The sequence below is a fragment of the Pelobates fuscus genome, chromosome 3 (assembly GCF_036172605.1).
Source record: "Pelobates fuscus isolate aPelFus1 chromosome 3, aPelFus1.pri, whole genome shotgun sequence".
Lineage (NCBI taxonomy): Eukaryota > Metazoa > Chordata > Amphibia > Anura > Pelobatidae > Pelobates > Pelobates fuscus.
The window spans coordinates 398,479,190-398,495,582 of NC_086319.1; the positions used below are offsets into that span (position 1 = coordinate 398,479,190).

General features: G+C 36.2%; 23 non-coding genes across 23 annotated transcripts; all 23 read right to left on the reverse strand.

Moving 5' to 3' along the window:
- Positions 1 to 237: 237 nt before the first annotated feature.
- On the reverse strand, positions 238 to 309 carry TRNAH-GUG (transfer RNA histidin (anticodon GUG)). The gene has a single exon. It is a non-coding gene; the product is annotated as a tRNA-His (tRNA).
- Positions 310 to 317: 8 nt separating this feature from the next.
- On the reverse strand, positions 318 to 390 carry TRNAR-ACG (transfer RNA arginine (anticodon ACG)). Its single transcript has one exon. It is a non-coding gene; the product is annotated as a tRNA-Arg (tRNA).
- Positions 391 to 1,453: 1,063 nt separating this feature from the next.
- TRNAH-GUG (transfer RNA histidin (anticodon GUG)) lies at positions 1,454 to 1,525 on the reverse strand. Its single transcript has one exon. It is a non-coding gene; the product is annotated as a tRNA-His (tRNA).
- Positions 1,526 to 1,533: 8 nt separating this feature from the next.
- TRNAR-ACG (transfer RNA arginine (anticodon ACG)) lies at positions 1,534 to 1,606 on the reverse strand. Its single transcript has one exon. It is a non-coding gene; the product is annotated as a tRNA-Arg (tRNA).
- A 1,144-nt stretch (positions 1,607 to 2,750) lies between these two features.
- On the reverse strand, positions 2,751 to 2,823 carry TRNAR-ACG (transfer RNA arginine (anticodon ACG)). Its single transcript has one exon. It is a non-coding gene; the product is annotated as a tRNA-Arg (tRNA).
- Positions 2,824 to 3,888: 1,065 nt separating this feature from the next.
- On the reverse strand, positions 3,889 to 3,960 carry TRNAH-GUG (transfer RNA histidin (anticodon GUG)). The gene has a single exon. It is a non-coding gene; the product is annotated as a tRNA-His (tRNA).
- An 8-nt stretch (positions 3,961 to 3,968) lies between these two features.
- On the reverse strand, positions 3,969 to 4,041 carry TRNAR-ACG (transfer RNA arginine (anticodon ACG)). The gene has a single exon. It is a non-coding gene; the product is annotated as a tRNA-Arg (tRNA).
- Positions 4,042 to 5,104: 1,063 nt separating this feature from the next.
- Positions 5,105 to 5,176, reverse strand: TRNAH-GUG (transfer RNA histidin (anticodon GUG)). The gene has a single exon. It is a non-coding gene; the product is annotated as a tRNA-His (tRNA).
- An 8-nt stretch (positions 5,177 to 5,184) lies between these two features.
- TRNAR-ACG (transfer RNA arginine (anticodon ACG)) lies at positions 5,185 to 5,257 on the reverse strand. The gene has a single exon. It is a non-coding gene; the product is annotated as a tRNA-Arg (tRNA).
- A 1,144-nt stretch (positions 5,258 to 6,401) lies between these two features.
- On the reverse strand, positions 6,402 to 6,474 carry TRNAR-ACG (transfer RNA arginine (anticodon ACG)). Its single transcript has one exon. It is a non-coding gene; the product is annotated as a tRNA-Arg (tRNA).
- A 1,065-nt stretch (positions 6,475 to 7,539) lies between these two features.
- Positions 7,540 to 7,611, reverse strand: TRNAH-GUG (transfer RNA histidin (anticodon GUG)). Its single transcript has one exon. It is a non-coding gene; the product is annotated as a tRNA-His (tRNA).
- Positions 7,612 to 7,619: 8 nt separating this feature from the next.
- On the reverse strand, positions 7,620 to 7,692 carry TRNAR-ACG (transfer RNA arginine (anticodon ACG)). Its single transcript has one exon. It is a non-coding gene; the product is annotated as a tRNA-Arg (tRNA).
- Positions 7,693 to 8,755: 1,063 nt separating this feature from the next.
- Positions 8,756 to 8,827, reverse strand: TRNAH-GUG (transfer RNA histidin (anticodon GUG)). The gene has a single exon. It is a non-coding gene; the product is annotated as a tRNA-His (tRNA).
- Positions 8,828 to 9,973: 1,146 nt separating this feature from the next.
- On the reverse strand, positions 9,974 to 10,045 carry TRNAH-GUG (transfer RNA histidin (anticodon GUG)). The gene has a single exon. It is a non-coding gene; the product is annotated as a tRNA-His (tRNA).
- An 8-nt stretch (positions 10,046 to 10,053) lies between these two features.
- On the reverse strand, positions 10,054 to 10,126 carry TRNAR-ACG (transfer RNA arginine (anticodon ACG)). The gene has a single exon. It is a non-coding gene; the product is annotated as a tRNA-Arg (tRNA).
- Positions 10,127 to 11,189: 1,063 nt separating this feature from the next.
- Positions 11,190 to 11,261, reverse strand: TRNAH-GUG (transfer RNA histidin (anticodon GUG)). The gene has a single exon. It is a non-coding gene; the product is annotated as a tRNA-His (tRNA).
- A 1,225-nt stretch (positions 11,262 to 12,486) lies between these two features.
- Positions 12,487 to 12,559, reverse strand: TRNAR-ACG (transfer RNA arginine (anticodon ACG)). The gene has a single exon. It is a non-coding gene; the product is annotated as a tRNA-Arg (tRNA).
- Positions 12,560 to 13,624: 1,065 nt separating this feature from the next.
- Positions 13,625 to 13,696, reverse strand: TRNAH-GUG (transfer RNA histidin (anticodon GUG)). Its single transcript has one exon. It is a non-coding gene; the product is annotated as a tRNA-His (tRNA).
- Positions 13,697 to 13,704: 8 nt separating this feature from the next.
- Positions 13,705 to 13,777, reverse strand: TRNAR-ACG (transfer RNA arginine (anticodon ACG)). The gene has a single exon. It is a non-coding gene; the product is annotated as a tRNA-Arg (tRNA).
- A 1,063-nt stretch (positions 13,778 to 14,840) lies between these two features.
- On the reverse strand, positions 14,841 to 14,912 carry TRNAH-GUG (transfer RNA histidin (anticodon GUG)). Its single transcript has one exon. It is a non-coding gene; the product is annotated as a tRNA-His (tRNA).
- An 8-nt stretch (positions 14,913 to 14,920) lies between these two features.
- TRNAR-ACG (transfer RNA arginine (anticodon ACG)) lies at positions 14,921 to 14,993 on the reverse strand. The gene has a single exon. It is a non-coding gene; the product is annotated as a tRNA-Arg (tRNA).
- A 1,065-nt stretch (positions 14,994 to 16,058) lies between these two features.
- Positions 16,059 to 16,130, reverse strand: TRNAH-GUG (transfer RNA histidin (anticodon GUG)). Its single transcript has one exon. It is a non-coding gene; the product is annotated as a tRNA-His (tRNA).
- Positions 16,131 to 16,138: 8 nt separating this feature from the next.
- On the reverse strand, positions 16,139 to 16,211 carry TRNAR-ACG (transfer RNA arginine (anticodon ACG)). Its single transcript has one exon. It is a non-coding gene; the product is annotated as a tRNA-Arg (tRNA).
- Between the last annotated feature and the right edge of the window lie 182 nt (positions 16,212 to 16,393).

The window sequence follows — 16,393 nt, forward strand, 5'->3', positions numbered from 1 at the left end:
TAATCACATTGTTCAATGTATTAAATCATGGTTGTTATATTGCAGTTGCGTTTACAATTTATAATTAGACTTTTAAAGGGGTACCAAGAATTAACACTTTGTTGTGATTTAGTGCAATATTAGATATTTGGCACTATTTACATTGTTTGCATTTTAAATATTGTTTAACTCCGACACTCACATGGTTAACAGTTGGGGTCAAAATGTACTTAGCGCTGAAGAGAAGGAAAATAGAGATGCCGTGACCCGGATTCGAACCGGGGTTGCTGCGGCCACAACGCAGAGTACTAACCACTATACGATCACGGCACAGCGGCCGAGCCAGGTAGGAGTCGAACCTACAATCTTCTGATTCGTAGTCAGACGCGTTATCCATTGCGCCACTGGCCCATGTTTGCATCTAATGGGATCTGCCTCAACAGGAAAAAAAAGATATCCATAATAAAACTAAATTGAGATACAAAAGAAGTGTTTTGCAAAGTTGTTTAATTATTTTATCTTATCACTAAAAGTTTAACCTTTCCTTAAGTATTTCCTTAACTACTTATATGGCACCAACAAATTCCGCAGAGCTGGAATTAAACTAATTCAACTTAAATGTACTTTATTAAACAAAAACAAAATAAGCTTTGCACAATAACTGCTAAAAGAGATCACAAAACAATCTCTGAGATGCGTTTCACAATTTAACTGAGGAAGCTTTTTTAAGGGGGGAAATGTGTTTCAGAGATTGTTCCAAGTTGGATTCTTGAGTCATATTATATACCAAAATTTGGAAGCACCATGCGGGTTGGGTTGTCTCTAGGCAGGCAGACACCAGAGGCATTTCTGTGAGCTGAATTTCAAGACTCCTGTGCACAAGTGTAATTCTATATGGTATAATTTTATTAAGGTTTTACACTATACACATTTTTCCTGTTTTATTGTATGAATATATTATATGTACATATATGACCTGCCGGAAGTCTGTGCCTAGAGAAAAGGTGGATCTGATACCTATAAATAAGAAGAGGAGAGGGAGTCACCTATTTAAGAGTCCAATGCTTATAAACCAGAGCCAGATTGTGGGCTGTGGTTCATGTGAGTTGCCAATGCCTCTAGATGCTTTACTGCTTTATTAGATTTTTGGCTGTGTTAGTAAGTTGTCTCCACTATTATATCTTTTTCTATTTTTACTTTAGAGTTCAAAAGTTTGTTATTGTGTTTTTTTCTGGGATAATCACATTGTTCAATGTATTAAATCATGGTTGTTATATTGCAGTTGCGTTTACAATTTATAATTAGACTTTTAAAGGGGTACCAAGAATTAACACTTTGTTGTGATTTAGTGCAATATTAGATATTTGGCACTATTTACATTGTTTGCATTTTAAATATTGTTTAACTCCGACACTCACATGGTTAACAGTTGGGGTCAAAATGTACTTAGCGCTGAAGAGAAGGAAAATAGAGATGCCACGACCTGGATTCGAACCAGGGTTGCTGCGGCCACAACGCAGAGTACTAACCACTATACGATCATGGCACAGCAGCCGAGCCAGGTAGGAGTCAAACCTACAATCTTCTGATTCGTAGTCAGACGCGTTATCCATTGCGCCACTGGCCCATGTTTGGATCTAATGGGATCTGCCTCAACAGGAAAAAAAAGATATCCATAATAAAACTAAATTGAGATACAAAAGAAGTGTTTTGCAAAGTTGTTTAATTATTTTATCTTATCACTAAAAGTTTAACCTTTCCTTAAGTATTTCCTTAACTACTTATATGGCACCAACAAATTCCGCAGAGCTGGAATTGAACTAATTCAACTTAAATGTACTTTATTAAACAAAAACAAAATAAGCTATTGCACAATAACTGCTAAAAGAGATCACAAAACAATCTCTGAGATGCGTTTCACAATTTAACTGAGGAAGCTTTTTTAAGGGGGGAAATGTGTTTCAGAGATTGTTCCAAGTTGGATTCTTGAGTCATATTATATACCAAAATTTGGAAGCACCATGCGGGTTGGGTTGTCTCTAGGCAGGCAGACACCAGAGGCATTTCTGTGAGCTGAATTTCAAGACTCCTGTGCACAAGTGTAATTCTATATGGTATAATTTTATTAAGGTTTTACACTATACACATTTTTCCTGTTTTATTGTATGAATATATTATATGTACATATATGACCTGCCGGAAGTCTGTGCCTAGAGAAAAGGTGGATCTGATACCTATAAATAAGAAGAGGAGAGGGAGTCACCTATTTAAGAGTCCAATGCTTATAAACCAGAGCCAGATTGTGGGCTGTGGTTCATGTGAGTTGCCAATGCCTCTAGATGCTTTACTGCTTTATTAGATTTTTGGCTGTGTTAGTAAGTTGTCTCCACTATTATATCTTTTTCTATTTTTACTTTAGAGTTCAAAAGTTTGTTATTGTGTTTTTTTCTGGGATAATCACATTGTTCAATGTATTAAATCATGGTTGTTATATTGCAGTTGCGTTTACAATTTATAATTAGACTTTTAAAGGGGTACCAAGAATTAACACTTTGTTGTGATTTAGTGCAATATTAGATATTTGGCACTATTTACATTGTTTGCATTTTAAATATTGTTTAACTCCGACACTCACATGGTTAACAGTTGGGGTCAAAATGTACTTAGCGCTGAAGCGAAGGAAAATAGAGATGCCGCAACCCGGATTCGAACCGGGGTTGCTGCATCCACAACGCAGAGTACTAACCACTATACGATCATGGCACAGCGGCCGAGCCAGGTAGGAGTCGAACCTACAATCTTCTAATTCGTAGTCAGACGCGTTATCCATTGCGCCACTGGCCCATGTTTGGATCTAATGGGATCTGCCTCAACAGGAAAAAAAAGATATCCATAATAAAACTAAATTGAGATACAAAAGAAGTGTTTTGCAAAGTTGTTTAATTATTTTATCTTATCACTAAAAGTTTAACCTTTCCTTAAGTATTTCCTTAACTACTTATATGGCACCAACAAATTCCGCAGAGCTGGAATTGAACTAATTCAACTTAAATGTACTTTATTAAACAAAAAAAAAAATAAGCTATTGCACAATAACTGCTAAAAGAGATCACAAAACAATCTCTGAGATGCGTTTCACAATTTAACTGAGGAAGCTTTTTTAAGGGGGGAAATGTGTTTCAGAGATTGTTCCAAGTTGGATTCTTGAGTCATATTATATACCAAAATTTGGAAGCACCATGCGGGTTGGGTTGTCTCTAGGCAGGCAGACACCAGAGGCATTTCTGTGAGCTGAATTTCAAGACTCCTGTGCACAAGTGTAATTCTATATGGTATAATTTTATTAAGGTTTTACACTATACACATTTTTCCTGTTTTATTGTATGAATATATTATATGTACATATATGACCTGCCGGAAGTCTGTGCCTAGAGAAAAGGTGGATCTGATACCTATAAATAAGAAGAGGAGAGGGAGTCACCTATTTAAGAGTCCAATGCTTATAAACCAGAGCCAGATTGTGGGCTGTGGTTCATGTGAGTTGCCAATGCCTCTAGATGCTTTACTGCTTTATTAGATTTTTGGCTGTGTTAGTAAGTTGTCTCCACTATTATATCTTTTTCTATTTTTACTTTAGAGTTCAAAAGTTTGTTTTTGTGTTTTTTTCTGGGATAATCACATTGTTCAATGTATTAAATCATGGTTGTTATATTGCAGTTGCGTTTACAATTTATAATTAGACTTTTAAAGGGGTACCAAGAATTAACACTTTGTTGTGATTTAGTGCAATATTAGATATTTGGCACTATTTACATTGTTTGCATTTTAAATATTGTTTAACTCCGACACTCACATGGTTAACAGTTGGGGTCAAAATGTACTTAGCGCTGAAGAGAAGGAAAATAGAGATGCCGTGACCCGGATTCGAACCGGGGTTGCTGCGGCCACAACGCAGAGTACTAACCACTATACGATCACGGCACAGCGGCCGAGCCAGGTAGGAGTCGAACCTACAATCTTCTGATTCGTAGTCAGACGCGTTATCCATTGCGCCACTGGCCCATGTTTGCATCTAATGGGATATGCCTCAACAGGAAAAAAAAGATATCCATAATAAAACTAAATTGAGATACAAAAGAAGTGTTTTGCAAAGTTGTTTAATTATTTTATCTTATCACTAAAAGTTTAACCTTTCCTTAAGTATTTCCTTAACTACTTATATGGCACCAACAAATTCCGCAGAGCTGGAATTAAACTAATTCAACTTAAATGTACTTTATTAAACAAAAACAAAATAAGCTTTGCACAATAACTGCTAAAAGAGATCACAAAACAATCTCTGAGATGCGTTTCACAATTTAACTGAGGAAGCTTTTTTAAGGGGGGAAATGTGTTTCAGAGATTGTTCCAAGTTGGATTCTTGAGTCATATTATATACCAAAATTTGGAAGCACCATGCGGGTTGGGTTGTCTCTAGGCAGGCAGACACCAGAGGCATTTCTGTGAGCTGAATTTCAAGACTCCTGTGCACAAGTGTAATTCTATATGGTATAATTTTATTAAGGTTTTACACTATACACATTTTTCCTGTTTTATTGTATGAATATATTATATGTACATATATGACCTGCCGGAAGTCTGTGCCTAGAGAAAAGGTGGATCTGATACCTATAAATAAGAAGAGGAGAGGGAGTCACCTATTTAAGAGTCCAATGCTTATAAACCAGAGCCAGATTGTGGGCTGTGGTTCATGTGAGTTGCCAATGCCTCTAGATGCTTTACTGCTTTATTAGATTTTTGGCTGTGTTAGTAAGTTGTCTCCACTATTATATCTTTTTCTATTTTTACTTTAGAGTTCAAAAGTTTGTTATTGTGTTTTTTTCTGGGATAATCACATTGTTCAATGTATTAAATCATGGTTGTTATATTGCAGTTGCGTTTACAATTTATAATTAGACTTTTAAAGGGGTACCAAGAATTAACACTTTGTTGTGATTTAGTGCAATATTAGATATTTGGCACTATTTACATTGTTTGCATTTTAAATATTGTTTAACTCCGACACTCACATGGTTAACAGTTGGGGTCAAAATGTACTTAGCGCTGAAGAGAAGGAAAATAGAGATGCCACGACCTGGATTCGAACCAGGGTTGCTGCGGCCACAACGCAGAGTACTAACCACTATACGATCATGGCACAGCAGCCGAGCCAGGTAGGAGTCAAACCTACAATCTTCTGATTCGTAGTCAGACGCGTTATCCATTGCGCCACTGGCCCATGTTTGGATCTAATGGGATCTGCCTCAACAGGAAAAAAAAGATATCCATAATAAAACTAAATTGAGATACAAAAGAAGTGTTTTGCAAAGTTGTTTAATTATTTTATCTTATCACTAAAAGTTTAACCTTTCCTTAAGTATTTCCTTAACTACTTATATGGCACCAACAAATTCCGCAGAGCTGGAATTGAACTAATTCAACTTAAATGTACTTTATTAAACAAAAACAAAATAAGCTATTGCACAATAACTGCTAAAAGAGATCACAAAACAATCTCTGAGATGCGTTTCACAATTTAACTGAGGAAGCTTTTTTAAGGGGGGAAATGTGTTTCAGAGATTGTTCCAAGTTGGATTCTTGAGTCATATTATATACCAAAATTTGGAAGCACCATGCGGGTTGGGTTGTCTCTAGGCAGGCAGACACCAGAGGCATTTCTGTGAGCTGAATTTCAAGACTCCTGTGCACAAGTGTAATTCTATATGGTATAATTTTATTAAGGTTTTACACTATACACATTTTTCCTGTTTTATTGTATGAATATATTATATGTACATATATGACCTGCCGGAAGTCTGTGCCTAGAGAAAAGGTGGATCTGATACCTATAAATAAGAAGAGGAGAGGGAGTCACCTATTTAAGAGTCCAATGCTTATAAACCAGAGCCAGATTGTGGGCTGTGGTTCATGTGAGTTGCCAATGCCTCTAGATGCTTTACTGCTTTATTAGATTTTTGGCTGTGTTAGTAAGTTGTCTCCACTATTATATCTTTTTCTATTTTTACTTTAGAGTTCAAAAGTTTGTTATTGTGTTTTTTTCTGGGATAATCACATTGTTCAATGTATTAAATCATGGTTGTTATATTGCAGTTGCGTTTACAATTTATAATTAGACTTTTAAAGGGGTACCAAGAATTAACACTTTGTTGTGATTTAGTGCAATATTAGATATTTGGCACTATTTACATTGTTTGCATTTTAAATATTGTTTAACTCCGACACTCACATGGTTAACAGTTGGGGTCAAAATGTACTTAGCGCTGAAGCGAAGGAAAATAGAGATGCCGCAACCCGGATTCGAACCGGGGTTGCTGCATCCACAACGCAGAGTACTAACCACTATACGATCATGGCACAGCGGCCGAGCCAGGTAGGAGTCGAACCTACAATCTTCTAATTCGTAGTCAGACGCGTTATCCATTGCGCCACTGGCCCATGTTTGGATCTAATGGGATCTGCCTCAACAGGAAAAAAAAGATATCCATAATAAAACTAAATTGAGATACAAAAGAAGTGTTTTGCAAAGTTGTTTAATTATTTTATCTTATCACTAAAAGTTTAACCTTTCCTTAAGTATTTCCTTAACTACTTATATGGCACCAACAAATTCCGCAGAGCTGGAATTGAACTAATTCAACTTAAATGTACTTTATTAAACAAAAAAAAAAATAAGCTATTGCACAATAACTGCTAAAAGAGATCACAAAACAATCTCTGAGATGCGTTTCACAATTTAACTGAGGAAGCTTTTTTAAGGGGGGAAATGTGTTTCAGAGATTGTTCCAAGTTGGATTCTTGAGTCATATTATATACCAAAATTTGGAAGCACCATGCGGGTTGGGTTGTCTCTAGGCAGGCAGACACCAGAGGCATTTCTGTGAGCTGAATTTCAAGACTCCTGTGCACAAGTGTAATTCTATATGGTATAATTTTATTAAGGTTTTACACTATACACATTTTTCCTGTTTTATTGTATGAATATATTATATGTACATATATGACCTGCCGGAAGTCTGTGCCTAGAGAAAAGGTGGATCTGATACCTATAAATAAGAAGAGGAGAGGGAGTCACCTATTTAAGAGTCCAATGCTTATAAACCAGAGCCAGATTGTGGGCTGTGGTTCATGTGAGTTGCCAATGCCTCTAGATGCTTTACTGCTTTATTAGATTTTTGGCTGTGTTAGTAAGTTGTCTCCACTATTATATCTTTTTCTATTTTTACTTTAGAGTTCAAAAGTTTGTTTTTGTGTTTTTTTCTGGGATAATCACATTGTTCAATGTATTAAATCATGGTTGTTATATTGCAGTTGCGTTTACAATTTATAATTAGACTTTTAAAGGGGTACCAAGAATTAACACTTTGTTGTGATTTAGTGCAATATTAGATATTTGGCACTATTTACATTGTTTGCATTTTAAATATTGTTTAACTCCGACACTCACATGGTTAACAGTTGGGGTCAAAATGTACTTAGCGCTGAAGAGAAGGAAAATAGAGATGCCGTGACCCGGATTCGAACCGGGGTTGCTGCGGCCACAACGCAGAGTACTAACCACTATACGATCACGGCACAGCGGCCGAGCCAGGTAGGAGTCGAACCTACAATCTTCTGATTCGTAGTCAGACGCGTTATCCATTGCGCCACTGGCCCATGTTTGCATCTAATGGGATCTGCCTCAACAGGAAAAAAAAGATATCCATAATAAAACTAAATTGAGATACAAAAGAAGTGTTTTGCAAAGTTGTTTAATTATTTTATCTTATCACTAAAAGTTTAACCTTTCCTTAAGTATTTCCTTAACTACTTATATGGCACCAACAAATTCCGCAGAGCTGGAATTAAACTAATTCAACTTAAATGTACTTTATTAAACAAAAACAAAATAAGCTTTGCACAATAACTGCTAAAAGAGATCACAAAACAATCTCTGAGATGCGTTTCACAATTTAACTGAGGAAGCTTTTTTAAGGGGGGAAATGTGTTTCAGAGATTGTTCCAAGTTGGATTCTTGAGTCATATTATATACCAAAATTTGGAAGCACCATGCGGGTTGGGTTGTCTCTAGGCAGGCAGACACCAGAGGCATTTCTGTGAGCTGAATTTCAAGACTCCTGTGCACAAGTGTAATTCTATATGGTATAATTTTATTAAGGTTTTACACTATACACATTTTTCCTGTTTTATTGTATGAATATATTATATGTACATATATGACCTGCCGGAAGTCTGTGCCTAGAGAAAAGGTGGATCTGATACCTATAAATAAGAAGAGGAGAGGGAGTCACCTATTTAAGAGTCCAATGCTTATAAACCAGAGCCAGATTGTGGGCTGTGGTTCATGTGAGTTGCCAATGCCTCTAGATGCTTTACTGCTTTATTAGATTTTTGGCTGTGTTAGTAAGTTGTCTCCACTATTATATCTTTTTCTATTTTTACTTTAGAGTTCAAAAGTTTGTTATTGTGTTTTTTTCTGGGATAATCACATTGTTCAATGTATTAAATCATGGTTGTTATATTGCAGTTGCGTTTACAATTTATAATTAGACTTTTAAAGGGGTACCAAGAATTAACACTTTGTTGTGATTTAGTGCAATATTAGATATTTGGCACTATTTACATTGTTTGCATTTTAAATATTGTTTAACTCCGACACTCACATGGTTAACAGTTGGGGTCAAAATGTACTTAGCGCTGAAGAGAAGGAAAATAGAGATGCCGTGACCCGGATTCGAACCGGGGTTGCTGCGGCCACAACGCAGAGTACTAACCACTATACGATCACGGCACAGCGGCCGAGCCAGGTAGGAGTCGAACCTACAATCTTCGGATTCGTAGTCAGACGCGTTATCCATTGCGCCACTGGCCCATGTTTGGATCTAATGGGATCTGCCTCAACAGGAAAAAAAAGATATCCATAATAAAACTAAATTGAGATACAAAAGAAGTGTTTTGCAAAGTTGTTTAATTATTTTATCTTATCACTAAAAGTTTAACCTTTCCTTAAGTATTTCCTTAACTACTTATATGGCACCAACAAATTCCGCAGAGCTGGAATTGAACTAATTCAACTTAAATGTACTTTATTAAACAAAAAAAAAAATAAGCTATTGCACAATAACTGCTAAAAGAGATCACAAAACAATCTCTGAGATGCGTTTCACAATTTAACTGAGGAAGCTTTTTTAAGGGGGGAAATGTGTTTCAGAGATTGTTCCAAGTTGGATTCTTGAGTCATATTATATACCAAAATTTGGAAGCACCATGCGGGTTGGGTTGTCTCTAGGCAGGCAGACACCAGAGGCATTTCTGTGAGCTGAATTTCAAGACTCCTGTGCACAAGTGTAATTCTATATGGTATAATTTTATTAAGGTTTTACACTATACACATTTTTCCTGTTTTATTGTATGAATATATTATATGTACATATATGACCTGCCGGAAGTCTGTGCCTAGAGAAAAGGTGGATCTGATACCTATAAATAAGAAGAGGAGAGGGAGTCACCTATTTAAGAGTCCAATGCTTATAAACCAGAGCCAGATTGTGGGCTGTGGTTCATGTGAGTTGCCAATGCCTCTAGATGCTTTACTGCTTTATTAGATTTTTGGCTGTGTTAGTAAGTTGTCTCCACTATTATATCTTTTTCTATTTTTACTTTAGAGTTCAAAAGTTTGTTTTTGTGTTTTTTTCTGGGATAATCACATTGTTCAATGTATTAAATCATGGTTGTTATATTGCAGTTGCGTTTACAATTTATAATTAGACTTTTAAAGGGGTACCAAGAATTAACACTTTGTTGTGATTTAGTGCAATATTAGATATTTGGCACTATTTACATTGTTTGCATTTTAAATATTGTTTAACTCCGACACTCACATGGTTAACAGTTGGGGTCAAAATGTACTTAGCGCTGAAGAGAAGGAAAATAGAGATGCCGTGACCCGGATTCGAACCGGGGTTGCTGCGGCCACAACGCAGAGTACTAACCACTATACGATCACGGCACAGCGGCCGAGCCAGGTAGGAGTCGAACCTACAATCTTCTGATTCGTAGTCAGACGCGTTATCCATTGCGCCACTGGCCCATGTTTGCATCTAATGGGATCTGCCTCAACAGGAAAAAAAAGATATCCATAATAAAACTAAATTGAGATACAAAAGAAGTGTTTTGCAAAGTTGTTTAATTATTTTATCTTATCACTAAAAGTTTAACCTTTCCTTAAGTATTTCCTTAACTACTTATATGGCACCAACAAATTCCGCAGAGCTGGAATTAAACTAATTCAACTTAAATGTACTTTATTAAACAAAAACAAAATAAGCTTTGCACAATAACTGCTAAAAGAGATCACAAAACAATCTCTGAGATGCGTTTCACAATTTAACTGAGGAAGCTTTTTTAAGGGGGGAAATGTGTTTCAGAGATTGTTCCAAGTTGGATTCTTGAGTCATATTATATACCAAAATTTGGAAGCACCATGCGGGTTGGGTTGTCTCTAGGCAGGCAGACACCAGAGGCATTTCTGTGAGCTGAATTTCAAGACTCCTGTGCACAAGTGTAATTCTATATGGTATAATTTTATTAAGGTTTTACACTATACACATTTTTCCTGTTTTATTGTATGAATATATTATATGTACATATATGACCTGCCGGAAGTCTGTGCCTAGAGAAAAGGTGGATCTGATACCTATAAATAAGAAGAGGAGAGGGAGTCACCTATTTAAGAGTCCAATGCTTATAAACCAGAGCCAGATTGTGGGCTGTGGTTCATGTGAGTTGCCAATGCCTCTAGATGCTTTACTGCTTTATTAGATTTTTGGCTGTGTTAGTAAGTTGTCTCCACTATTATATCTTTTTCTATTTTTACTTTAGAGTTCAAAAGTTTGTTATTGTGTTTTTTTCTGGGATAATCACATTGTTCAATGTATTAAATCATGGTTGTTATATTGCAGTTGCGTTTACAATTTATAATTAGACTTTTAAAGGGGTACCAAGAATTAACACTTTGTTGTGATTTAGTGCAATATTAGATATTTGGCACTATTTACATTGTTTGCATTTTAAATATTGTTTAACTCCGACACTCACATGGTTAACAGTTGGGGTCAAAATGTACTTAGCGCTGAAGAGAAGGAAAATAGAGATGCCACGACCTGGATTCGAACCAGGGTTGCTGCGGCCACAACGCAGAGTACTAACCACTATACGATCATGGCACAGCAGCCGAGCCAGGTAGGAGTCAAACCTACAATCTTCTGATTCGTAGTCAGACGCGTTATCCATTGCGCCACTGGCCCATGTTTGGATCTAATGGGATCTGCCTCAACAGGAAAAAAAAGATATCCATAATAAAACTAAATTGAGATACAAAAGAAGTGTTTTGCAAAGTTGTTTAATTATTTTATCTTATCACTAAAAGTTTAACCTTTCCTTAAGTATTTCCTTAACTACTTATATGGCACCAACAAATTCCGCAGAGCTGGAATTGAACTAATTCAACTTAAATGTACTTTATTAAACAAAAACAAAATAAGCTATTGCACAATAACTGCTAAAAGAGATCACAAAACAATCTCTGAGATGCGTTTCACAATTTAACTGAGGAAGCTTTTTTAAGGGGGGAAATGTGTTTCAGAGATTGTTCCAAGTTGGATTCTTGAGTCATATTATATACCAAAATTTGGAAGCACCATGCGGGTTGGGTTGTCTCTAGGCAGGCAGACACCAGAGGCATTTCTGTGAGCTGAATTTCAAGACTCCTGTGCACAAGTGTAATTCTATATGGTATAATTTTATTAAGGTTTTACACTATACACATTTTTCCTGTTTTATTGTATGAATATATTATATGTACATATATGACCTGCCGGAAGTCTGTGCCTAGAGAAAAGGTGGATCTGATACCTATAAATAAGAAGAGGAGAGGGAGTCACCTATTTAAGAGTCCAATGCTTATAAACCAGAGCCAGATTGTGGGCTGTGGTTCATGTGAGTTGCCAATGCCTCTAGATGCTTTACTGCTTTATTAGATTTTTGGCTGTGTTAGTAAGTTGTCTCCACTATTATATCTTTTTCTATTTTTACTTTAGAGTTCAAAAGTTTGTTATTGTGTTTTTTTCTGGGATAATCACATTGTTCAATGTATTAAATCATGGTTGTTATATTGCAGTTGCGTTTACAATTTATAATTAGACTTTTAAAGGGGTACCAAGAATTAACACTTTGTTGTGATTTAGTGCAATATTAGATATTTGGCACTATTTACATTGTTTGCATTTTAAATATTGTTTAACTCCGACACTCACATGGTTAACAGTTGGGGTCAAAATGTACTTAGCGCTGAAGCGAAGGAAAATAGAGATGCCGCAACCCGGATTCGAACCGGGGTTGCTGCATCCACAACGCAGAGTACTAACCACTATACGATCATGGCACAGCGGCCGAGCCAGGTAGGAGTCGAACCTACAATCTTCTAATTCGTAGTCAGACGCGTTATCCATTGCGCCACTGGCCCATGTTTGGATCTAATGGGATCTGCCTCAACAGGAAAAAAAAGATATCCATAATAAAACTAAATTGAGATACAAAAGAAGTGTTTTGCAAAGTTGTTTAATTATTTTATCTTATCACTAAAAGTTTAACCTTTCCTTAAGTATTTCCTTAACTACTTATATGGCACCAACAAATTCCGCAGAGCTGGAATTGAACTAATTCAACTTAAATGTACTTTATTAAACAAAAAAAAAAATAAGCTATTGCACAATAACTGCTAAAAGAGATCACAAAACAATCTCTGAGATGCGTTTCACAATTTAACTGAGGAAGCTTTTTTAAGGGGGGAAATGTGTTTCAGAGATTGTTCCAAGTTGGATTCTTGAGTCATATTATATACCAAAATTTGGAAGCACCATGCGGGTTGGGTTGTCTCTAGGCAGGCAGACACCAGAGGCATTTCTGTGAGCTGAATTTCAAGACTCCTGTGCACAAGTGTAATTCTATATGGTATAATTTTATTAAGGTTTTACACTATACACATTTTTCCTGTTTTATTGTATGAATATATTATATGTACATATATGACCTGCCGGAAGTCTGTGCCTAGAGAAAAGGTGGATCTGATACCTATAAATAAGAAGAGGAGAGGGAGTCACCTATTTAAGAGTCCAATGCTTATAAACCAGAGCCAGATTGTGGGCTGTGGTTCATGTGAGTTGCCAATGCCTCTAGATGCTTTACTGCTTTATTAGATTTTTGGCTGTGTTAGTAAGTTGTCTCCACTATTATATCTTTTTCTATTTTTACTTTAGAGTTCAAAAGTTTGTTTTTGTGTTTTTTTCTGGGATAATCACATTGTTCAATGTATTAAATCATGGTTGTTATATTGCAGTTGCGTTTACAATTTATAATTAGACTTTTAAAGGGGTACCAAGAATTAACACTTTGTTGTGATTTAGTGCAATATTAGATATTTGGCACTATTTACATTGTTTGCATTTTAAATATTGTTTAACTCCGACACTCACATGGTTAACAGTTGGGGTCAAAATGTACTTAGCGCTGAAGAGAAGGAAAATAGAGATGCCGTGACCCGGATTCGAACCGGGGTTGCTGCGGCCACAACGCAGAGTACTAACCACTATACGATCACGGCACAGCGGCCGAGCCAGGTAGGAGTCGAACCTACAATCTTCTGATTCGTAGTCAGACGCGTTATCCATTGCGCCACTGGCCCATGTTTGCATCTAATGGGATCTGCCTCAACAGGAAAAAAAAGATATCCATAATAAAACTAAATTGAGATACAAAAGAAGTGTTTTGCAAAGTTGTTTAATTATTTTATCTTATCACTAAAAGTTTAACCTTTCCTTAAGTATTTCCTTAACTACTTATATGGCACCAACAAATTCCGCAGAGCTGGAATTAAACTAATTCAACTTAAATGTACTTTATTAAACAAAAACAAAATAAGCTTTGCACAATAACTGCTAAAAGAGATCACAAAACAATCTCTGAGATGCGTTTCACAATTTAACTGAGGAAGCTTTTTTAAGGGGGGAAATGTGTTTCAGAGATTGTTCCAAGTTGGATTCTTGAGTCATATTATATACCAAAATTTGGAAGCACCATGCGGGTTGGGTTGTCTCTAGGCAGGCAGACACCAGAGGCATTTCTGTGAGCTGAATTTCAAGACTCCTGTGCACAAGTGTAATTCTATATGGTATAATTTTATTAAGGTTTTACACTATACACATTTTTCCTGTTTTATTGTATGAATATATTATATGTACATATATGACCTGCCGGAAGTCTGTGCCTAGAGAAAAGGTGGATCTGATACCTATAAATAAGAAGAGGAGAGGGAGTCACCTATTTAAGAGTCCAATGCTTATAAACCAGAGCCAGATTGTGGGCTGTGGTTCATGTGAGTTGCCAATGCCTCTAGATGCTTTACTGCTTTATTAGATTTTTGGCTGTGTTAGTAAGTTGTCTCCACTATTATATCTTTTTCTATTTTTACTTTAGAGTTCAAAAGTTTGTTATTGTGTTTTTTTCTGGGATAATCACATTGTTCAATGTATTAAATCATGGTTGTTATATTGCAGTTGCGTTTACAATTTATAATTAGACTTTTAAAGGGGTACCAAGAATTAACACTTTGTTGTGATTTAGTGCAATATTAGATATTTGGCACTATTTACATTGTTTGCATTTTAAATATTGTTTAACTCCGACACTCACATGGTTAACAGTTGGGGTCAAAATGTACTTAGCGCTGAAGAGAAGGAAAATAGAGATGCCGTGACCCGGATTCGAACCGGGGTTGCTGCGGCCACAACGCAGAGTACTAACCACTATACGATCACGGCACAGCGGCCGAGCCAGGTAGGAGTCGAACCTACAATCTTCTGATTCGTAGTCAGACGCGTTATCCATTGCGCCACTGGCCCATGTTTGGATCTAATGGGATCTGCCTCAACAGGAAAAAAAAGATATCCATAATAAAACTAAATTGAGATACAAAAGAAGTGTTTTGCAAAGTTGTTTAATTATTTTATCTTATCACTAAAAGTTTAACCTTTCCTTAAGTATTTCCTTAACTACTTATATGGCACCAACAAATTCCGCAGAGCTGGAATTGAACTAATTCAACTTAAATGTACTTTATTAAACAAAAAAAAAAATAAGCTATTGCACAATAACTGCTAAAAGAGATCACAAAACAATCTCTGAGATGCGTTTCACAATTTAACTGAGGAAGCTTTTTTAAGGGGGGAAATGTGTTTCAGAGATTGTTCCAAGTTGGATTCTTGAGTCATATTATATACCAAAATTTGGAAGCACCATGCGGGTTGGGTTGTCTCTAGGCAGGCAGACACCAGAGGCATTTCTGTGAGCTGAATTTCAAGACTCCTGTGCACAAGTGTAATTCTATATGGTATAATTTTATTAAGGTTTTACACTATACACATTTTTCCTGTTTTATTGTATGAATATATTATATGTACATATATGACCTGCCGGAAGTCTGTGCCTAGAGAAAAGGTGGATCTGATACCTATAAATAAGAAGAGGAGAGGGAGTCACCTATTTAAGAGTCCAATGCTTATAAACCAGAGCCAGATTGTGGGCTGTGGTTCATGTGAGTTGCCAATGCCTCTAGATGCTTTACTGCTTTATTAGATTTTTGGCTGTGTTAGTAAGTTGTCTCCACTATTATATCTTTTTCTATTTTTACTTTAGAGTTCAAAAGTTTGTTTTTGTGTTTTTTTCTGGGATAATCACATTGTTCAATGTATTAAATCATGGTTGTTATATTGCAGTTGCGTTTACAATTTATAATTAGACTTTTAAAGGGGTACCAAGAATTAACACTTTGTTGTGATTTAGTGCAATATTAGATATTTGGCACTATTTACATTGTTTGCATTTTAAATATTGTTTAACTCCGACACTCACATGGTTAACAGTTGGGGTCAAAATGTACTTAGCGCTGAAGAGAAGGAAAATAGAGATGCCGTGACCCGGATTCGAACCGGGGTTGCTGCGGCCACAACGCAGAGTACTAACCACTATACGATCACGGCACAGCGGCCGAGCCAGGTAGGAGTCGAACCTACAATCTTCTGATTCGTAGTCAGACGCGTTATCCATTGCGCCACTGGCCCATGTTTGCATCTAATGGGATCTGCCTCAACAGGAAAAAAAAGATATCCATAATAAAACTAAATTGAGATACAAAAGAAGTGTTTTGCAAAGTTGTTTAATTATTTTATCTTATCACTAAAAGTTTAACCTTTCCTTAAGTATTTCCTTAACTACTTATATGGCACCAACAAATTCCGCAGAG